The sequence below is a fragment of the Molossus molossus genome, unplaced genomic scaffold, assembly GCF_014108415.1.
Source record: "Molossus molossus isolate mMolMol1 unplaced genomic scaffold, mMolMol1.p scaffold_m16_p_20, whole genome shotgun sequence".
Classification (NCBI taxonomy): domain Eukaryota; kingdom Metazoa; phylum Chordata; class Mammalia; order Chiroptera; family Molossidae; genus Molossus; species Molossus molossus.
The window spans coordinates 2,337,223-2,344,067 of record NW_023425356.1 but is presented as its reverse complement, the minus strand read 5'-3'; positions in this window follow the sequence as shown (position 1 = coordinate 2,344,067).

The window sequence follows — 6,845 nt, the reverse complement described above, 5'->3', positions numbered from 1 at the left end:
CACGCAGCCATAGCGCCCGGCTGCGGAAGGCCGGCGGGAAGCCGATGCGGCCTGGTCCCCCAGCGCGCCCCCGAGCATGGCTTTGGAGGCTCAGGATGACGCCTGGCTGCTCGCCCGTGGCAAGGCTCAAAGTCGACCCCACGTGGAACAGCTGTGCAATACCGATCGATTGCCAGGATCCCTGGTTGAAAACAAAGTGACAGTAAAAATCCTCAATGAACCTCTTACATGGAATAGTAACAGCTATTTTCGCAAACACAGTTTGGGCCACACCCCAGCCCAAGGGGAAACAACGCCCAGGTATTCTTCCCTGTTGCATCGGGGGTGCGCCCAATCAATAATAACCGATAATAATAATGAGCAGGTACCAATTATAGTAATTGTGAAAACAGCTCTGTATCGTACGCTGCTCACGTCTGGTTTTCTCTCATTTGACCTTGCGGCAATGAAGACGTAGTGTGACTGTCCCTTCCACAGGGAGCAAACTGGTGGTTTGGGCTGGAGGCAGGGCAGACATCCAGGACCATCCACTGTGAAGCCAACACCCAGCACTCTCCTCCACTCCACTGCCGTTGATGACCACTGTGCACTCTGCCTCTGTTTTGTTTCTTAAGGAGTCACCCCACACAGGACCTGACACAGAACTCAACCTGGCCGACACCACTGCTTTTTGACAAGCAAGCTCTGTATTCATGGAGTGCTGGAAACAGGCCACGTGCTAACAGGCACTTTGAAAACTGCCAAGACAAATCTGGCAATGAGAACCCAGCAGGCCGATGGCAGGTGTGGATGATTCGGGGACAGAAACAACCTGAAGGAGGAAAGCAGAGGAGGCTGCGGGGGGACATGGGCCGTCCTGGCCAACACAGTGCGGATGGGAGGAAGGACCAGAGACGCTACTGTGAGGGGAGCCAATGTGGGGAAGGACCGAAACGTTGGGTCCTAGATAAGAGACAAAGAAGAATTTTGTTCAGCTTCTTAAGGGTTAGAAATTAGGAAGAGGGTCCAGAGTCCAACACTTCAGTCCACACTTTCCCTGAGTACCAGGGATTAAAAACACCAAATGTTTTGTGCCTCCTGGCGCCAAAGATTGAGGAAGAAAAACAGACCTAGAAGCAATAAAATGTCACGAGTGCTGACAGAACATGCACAGGACACAGCGAGGCAAAGGAAAAAGAGGAGTTTGCTCTGGAGAGGAGGACGCCAGTCAAGGTTTTCTAGAGAGCAAGCGAACGGAATCTTGAGGAGCTTCTGCCCGAGGAACTGGGAAAGCGACAGGGGAGACGTGGCATGCAAAGGTGGGAAGACATGGGTCCTGAGGGTCTGTGATGAAGCACTGCCAGTCAAGAGGACTTTGCAGAGATGGAATCGCAGAGAAATAAGCAGGACCAAGGTCATCGGGGCTTTGGATAGGGAGCTGAGGAGTTTGGTCTCTATCCTGCTGGTGCTGAGTAGTCACGGAAGGGAACTATGACAGGAGTCACTGTGGGGCAGTGGGCGGATGAGTAAGGAGCCTGGAGTCAGGGAGACAGGTGGGGCTGTGCCATGAGTAGTTGCAATGGGGAGAGAAAGACCTGCAAGCAAGGGACAGCGCAAGTAGACTGACCGCCCAGGTGCTGGGCGTGGCTTGGCCGTATTCTGAGATTAGGCAATGGATCTGGGAACCATGCATGAAGAGGACGACTCTGACACTTCCACATGGAAAAGTAACAACTGGCTCACTTTGCTCCAGTGCTACTTCTCAACTTCTGTACTGCTCAGTGGTTCATACAACTCTTGGCTTAAACTATGTCTATAAATCAGAATTTTAATGCTTAAAAGGTCTTTATGGGTTCTCTAGTTCTATGTTCTCCCATCTTTACTGCCCCGTCACACAGATAAACAATTTCAGCTGAGACGACTTGTCTGAGCCGTGCAATGAGCAAGAGGCACGGCTGGAACCAGGTGGCGTCCAGGCCAAATTCGATGCTCCTTACACTAGGACAACAGGGTGCATTTCTGGTTGGGTTAAGTTTCAGGAAAGATTGCATCTACTCAGATAATTTTTGTTTCTCCTTTACCCTAGCTGCCAGAAATTTTGTATCCAAATTTATTCAAGTATCATAATTTGCTCTATTCAAGTGGCTGAAAGTATCTATTCTCCCTTGTTCTATGAGAGCTTTGTTGTGTTTTTATTCTTAAATACTTTATCTTGGGTTCCATTTCAAACTACCCTTATGGGCACACTTATATCCTTTTGGAAGTGGCTGTGAGTACAAATGGCAAATAAATACATTTATTAACAGTTAGCTTTCTTCCAAGCAGGGACATAACTCTGTATTTTGTAATTATGGCCGCCGGCGGGATCGTCATGAGATCTTTGTGAGCTTGGGATATAAAAACTTCAGGGACATTCCACGAGCAGTAGAAAATGCCTATTTAGGACGAACAATGAGTGGCATCCCTGGAATTGTGGGTCTATGAAAGCTCTCCCCACACGCGTCTGTCTTCATGTGAGACATCAGGGGGGCAGCCTCCTCCGGCTAATGGCACTGGCTGTGCACCCTGCCCCCCCACCGTCTGGGGTCCCCTGCAGCCTTTACTAAAAGATCATCTTGATAATTCAGTCTTGCATCCTTCTCTCCATCTTCAGTTCCAATATTTTCACTTGGATTAAATTTAAAACATCAGAGGAAAGTGTGTGAAAGCACATAAATCTATGCTCTACTTATACAAACCTAAGCCAGCTAAGCGTCTCACACAGGAAGGCACAGGGGTCCCGGCTGGAGTGCCGCAGAGGGAGAGCAGGCTTGCCAAGGGGACGGGACCACGACGAGGCCACATGTGGGAGGCGGGCGGAGACTCTTCTTGTAATAGGTAAGCGGTTTCGTTCTAGAACAGAGACTGGACATGTCTGGGCAGGAAGTGGGGAAAAGGAAGTTCTCCTGTAGGATGAGTTAGGCATACAGGAGGGAGGACTGGCCATTTCAAGTAGAGGCCATCACAAAGCTGTGTGGGAGAGATGGCCCATGACACCAGAAAAAAGCAGAACAGACAGACAGCTTTATGAATGACTTCGTGTGGTGAGTGTATTTTACTTATTTATTTTATTATTATTTTTTAGTCCTCACTCAAGGATATTATTTATTGATATTTAGAGAGAGAGGAAGGGAGATAGAGATAGAGTAACACTGATTGGATGCCTCCCATAAATGCCCTGAACGGAGAGCAAACCTGCAACCTAGGCATGTGACTTGACCAGGAATTGAACCCAAGACCTTTTGGTACATGGGAGGATGTTCCAACCAACTGAGCCATCTGGCCAGGGCTAGTGAGTGCATTCTGTAAGCCAGTAGTCAGAACTTGGGGTCTAACAAGTCTGTCTGGATGTATTTCTGGTGGCAGTGAAGAAGAATATTCGAGATTAGAATTAATTCTGGGATGTAAGTTCACTGTTGCTATAGTAAATACTAGTTGATTTTGAAGTACAATACAAAATTGGCTTCCCTTGAAAATCATGTTCACTGTCTGCCATGTCTGTGGTCCGAGTGACAACCTGAACTTCAAATTAAGGGGAGAGTGTATCCTCCTACCTTTAGGGCTCTTTCAATTTCTTTCTTTAAATTCTGAGCAATAGCAATGAATACTTTTTAATCTCACAACCCATTAGATGCGCGCGCACACACACAAGTAAAACAAAACTTCCAGGAAACATACTCTTACTAAATGTAATGTATATGTATTCTTTTTTATTCTATTATTTTTACTAGAATCTAGGTATGAGCCTCTAAAAGAATCCCAAGACCCATTAATGGGCTGCAACCGGAAGTTTGAAAATCACTGGTTATGATGGCTGCTCTGACATTAGTCATCTCGGCCTGAGTCAGAGAATCCACTGGATCCAAAAGGTAGCAGACAGAACAGAGAGGGAATGGCCCCACTCGGTCACATGGAAGCAGAAGCAAAGACGTGTTCGATGTTGGGAAAATGCAGTGCATACATTTGTAGTGGGAGATTTATTAGCTTTATGATCCAGGAGCCATCGTTCTTAGAGCCAGTGTTCTGCTTGGTGGGAGAAACCCAGGGAGAGGAGAGAAACAGTGTTATTTTTCTAATACAATATTGAATTGCCATTAATATGATTTTCCATTGCAATTATAATCTCTTGTAAGCCCACATGCAGGGACCCAGTCCAATTCCCTCGTGCGGAGCCTGGCATCCTGTCGGCAGCAGGCACATGTTGTCAGTAATAACAATAACAATGCTAATAACAGTAACTTGATGATTAGAATCTTTTGCAACAATATCCAAAGCTAGTATTAGAAGGACTCTTTCCCTACAGTTTCCATTTTTACTCTCCGTGGTTTATAACTCTTTTGGTCTTGAAAATGCATTCCTTATTCCCCTTCTGACTGAGTCTATTTGGCAAACACTAATGTTTTTTATCCGTATGGACCTCAGAATTAAATGCCTTTCCCTTTGTCTCCTTGTTCGCCTCGCTGGAATCACTAAGGGGTCACCAGAGCTGAAGCAGGGAGACCCCTGTTAGCTGTAGCTTCGGAAGCCATGGAGAGCACAGAACCCGCAGACCATTATCTACATATGTTTCTATAATAACAGTGCACTTGATCTTAATTTTCCCGAATTCTTGGCGATACATTTATTTTTTAAAATTAAGAACTAGAGAAGCCCTGACCAGTGTGCTCGGTGGTTAAAGTGTCAGCCCAGGCACCGGAGGGTCATAGGTTTGATTCTTGGCCCCAGTTGGGGCTCTTTTGGGAGGCAACCAATCGATGTGTCTTTCTCTCTCTAAAAATCAATGGAAAGAATATTCTGGGGTGAGCATTAACAACAACAAAAACAAGAAAAAAAGTAGGAAAGTATGTGGTTTAAAAAACCAGTCTGTGTTTTCTTCCGAGTTGATCAAATCCGACAATTTCAGATTGAGCTCTGAGTCCACAGTGATGCAAACAGAGGGGGTAAGAGGAGAACCCACCAGAGAGAGGGCAGAAATGCCCCGGGCTGAGTGTGACGGCAGGAAAGGAACAGAAACCTTGGAGTGAGGTGTGTGTGTGGGGGGGGGGCGGGTTAGTAAAAACAAAGGGAGGAGGACCCCAGGTGGCTTAGTCAGCAGGTGATCTGAGCACCCACCCAGAGAGAAAGAAGGCAGCAGAAGTGGAACAGAACAGGCTGTGGGGTGGCGTGGGGAGTTCCCCACAGGGAGGTGGATGGGGGTGGGGCAGCAGAGGTGGGAGCTCTGGTCACGCGGTCTGGAAGGGAATTTCAAGTGGACACCATCTGTCATAATTAGGGGATTGACTCAGCAACCGCGTGCTTACTTTTAGATTAATTATATGCATAAAACAATTTTGATTTCCTTACTGAGTAAATATGTTGTGCTTCGTGAAATTTTCACACATTTTAGCGTCATGCCAGTGCTGCCCCTAACCCCAAACTGTACTCACTGAACAACCACCAAATGTATTATTAGTTGATTCGTGATGGTGTCCTTCTGAGGTCGGTGTCACATTCCCGAGTTCCGGTTACTCGGCAGCAGGATTGCGCTTCTTATTTGTGCTGTTCTAGGATGGGAGTTACGGTCAGGGCACCCTGGCCCCATCGTGGCTTGGCCACTGGCTAGGTGCGGAACCCTCACAGCTACCTCATTGGTAAAGTAATTACAGCTGCCTCACTAAGCATCGACATTCAACGAAAAGCACTCAGCACAACCTGGCACATGTTGCGGGCTGGCAAATGGTATCTGCTATGACCTATTCCTTAGAAGGCTAGGGGATGCACAGACAGACAGGCATGAGAGGACCACGCCTGTCCTCTCTCAGCAGCATTGACATGTGTGTGCACCGTGGCACCGGCCTCATGCCCCCAGCGAGGAGGGCGGAGGGCTGCAGGCCGAGGAGCCCGCGTCTGTGATCACAGCGACCTCTACAGCCTCTGCTTCCTCCCTCCACGGACACGGAAAGCAAAACCAACACCATGACATCCACTGCTCTTTATGTTAAATAAACCAGGGCCTCCATAAATTAAAGTGACCTCCTTATGCAGCGTGACATGGGTCACGCAGTCTGCCGGGGAGTGTGGCTGAGCCTGCTGGAGGGACGAGCAGGTAGGCCGCGTGCAAGCTGCACACTGTGTCCAAAGCAAAGCCCCCTGTGGTTCCGTCAATGCGTTTGCCGGGCCCTAATAAGCTGAGGATGCAGAGAGGTTAATTGACAAAATGACACTTGTCTAATGCTGTCCTGAGCGCTGCACACAGGCAGACCTGCAAGACAGGGACCCTGCTGGGCTGACCAGGATGATTATTATAACTGACATTTCTGCCCTCAGGAGCATGTGGCTTCTAGAAGCTTTCCACCCTGGAATCTCACTGTTGTGCTACAGATAATCCAGGGAGGGTTGTATGACCAGAGAGACCAAGGACAACACAGTGCACATGTAATGTAAGTGCGGAGGCAAGGCCACAGGTGGGCACCACCCTCAGTGTGGTGGTAGAGTTCTGTGCACGCAGTGAGCCCTGGCCAAGTGCTGGGTGACCTGCTGGGAGCTGTAGCCGCTGCTTCCTGTCCTGTCCCCACAGAGACCCAGCGACATGGGTGTTAGTCTCCTCCAGACACACAACAAAGCCGAGGCCACCGCAGTGCACTGCACTGTCTGCTTCCCCAGGCATGTGATCATGGCCGGATATTAATGCAAACCTTTCTTTTCCATGGGTGGTCGTCCATGGACAAAAGGACGGAGACAGAATGACTCGGCTCAGGAGAGGATTTGAAGCTGTTGTGGGGACATACACGGGCACAGCAGGAGAAGGCCCGCAGCTGGACTTCCAAGCTGGGGAGGATGCAGGCATC